Source organism: Dama dama, chromosome X (genome assembly GCF_033118175.1).
Source record: "Dama dama isolate Ldn47 chromosome X, ASM3311817v1, whole genome shotgun sequence".
In the NCBI taxonomy this organism is placed as follows: domain Eukaryota; kingdom Metazoa; phylum Chordata; class Mammalia; order Artiodactyla; family Cervidae; genus Dama; species Dama dama.
Window position 1 is genome coordinate 82,581,275 of NC_083714.1, and position 2,037 is coordinate 82,583,311.

Consider the following 2,037-nt stretch of genomic DNA (forward strand, 5'->3'; position numbering starts at 1 on the left):
GAGAAAAAGGTGAAGTTGATTGTTTTGGGGTGAAATGTCCTATAGATATCAATTAGGTCTAGCTGGTCCATTGTGTCATTTAAGGTTTGTGTTTCCTTGTTAATTTTCTGTTTAGTTGATCTATCCATAGTTGAGAGTGGGGTATTAAAGTCTCCCACTATTATTGTGTTACTATTAATTTCCTCTTTCATACTTGTTAGCGTTTGCCGTACATATTGTGGTGTTCCTATGTTGGGTGCATATATATTTATAATTGTTATATCTTCTTTTTTGATTGATCCTTTGATCATTATGTAGTGTCCTTCTTTGTCTCTTTTCACTTCCTTTATTTGAAAGTCTATTTTATCTGATATGAGTATTGCGACTCCTGCTTTCTTTTGGTCTCCGTTTGCATGAAATATTTTTTTCCAGCCCTTCACTTTTAGTCTGTATGTGTCTCTTGTTTTGAGGTGGGTCTCTTGTAGACAGCATATATAGGGGTCTTGTTTTTGTATCCATTCAGCCAATCTTTGTCTTTTGGTTGGGGCATTCAACCCATTTACATTTAGGGTAATTATTGATAGGTGTGGTCCCGTTGCCATTTACTTTGTTGTTTTGGGTTCACATTTATAAAACCTTTCTGCATTTCCTGTCTAGAGAAGATCCTTTAGCATTTGTTGAAGAGCTGGTTTGGTGGTGCTGAATTCTCTCAGCTTTTGCTTATCTGTAAAGCTTTTGAATTCTCCTTCATATCTGAATGAGATCCTTGCTGGATACAGTAATCTAGGTTGTAGGTTATTCTCTTTCATTACTTTCAGTACGTCCTGCCATTCCCTTCTGGCCTGGAGGATTTCTATTGATAGATCAGCTGTTATCCTTATGGGAATCCCTTTGTGTGTTATTTGTTGTTTTTCCCTTGCTGCTTTTAATATTTGTTCTTTGTGTTTGATCTTTGTTAATTTGATTAATATGTGTCTTGGGGTGTTTCGCCTTGGGTTTATCCTGTTTGGGACTCTCTGGGTTTCTTGGATTTGGGTGACTATTTCCTTCCCCATTTTAGGGAAGTTTTCAGCTATTATCTCCTCGAGTATTTTCTCATGGCCCTTCTTTTTGTCTTCTTCTTCTGGAACTCCTATGATTCGAATGTTGGGGCGTTTCACAGTGTCCCAGAGGTCCCTGAGGTTGTCCTCATTTATTTTGATCCTTTTTTCTTTTTTCCTCTCTGCTTCATTTATTTCCACCATTTTATCTTCTACCTCACTTATCCTATCTTCTGCCTCTGTTATTCTACTCTTGGTTCCCTCCAAAGTGTTTTTGATCTCATTCATTGCATTATTCATTTGTAATTGACTCTTTTTTATTTCTTCTAGGTCTTTATTAAACAGTTCTTGAATCTTTTCAATCTTTGTTTCCAGGCTATTTATCTGTAACTCCATTTTGTTTTCAAGATTTTGGATCATTTTTATTATCATTATTCTAAATTCTTTTTCAGGTAGATTCCCTATCTCCTCCTCTTTTGTTTGACTTGGTGGGCATTTTTCATGTTCCTTTACCTGTTGGGTATTTCTTTGCCTTTTCATCTTGTTTAGATTGCTGTGTCTGGAGTGGGCTTTCTGTATTCTGGAGGTCTGTGGTTCCTTTTTGTTGTGGAGGATTAACCCAGTGGGTGGGGTTAGACGATTGGCTTGTCAAGGTTTCCTGGTTAGGGAAGCTTGCATCAGTGTTCTGGTGCGTGGAACTTGATTTCTACTCTTTGGAGAGCAATGGAGTGCCCAGTAATGAGTTTTGAGATGGGTCTATGTGTTAGGTGTGACCTTGGGCAGCCTGTATGTTGATGTTCAGGGCTATGTTCCTGCGTTGCTGGAGAATTTGCGTGGTATGTCTTGCTCTGAAACTTATTGGCTCTTGTGTGGTGGTTGGTTTCAGTGTAGGTATGGAGGCTTTTGGACAGTCACTTATTACTTAAAGTTCCTTGTAGTCAGGAGTTTTCTGGTGTTCTCAGGTTTTGGGCTTAAGTCTCCTGCCTCTGGATTTCAGTTTTATTCTTCCTGTAGTCTC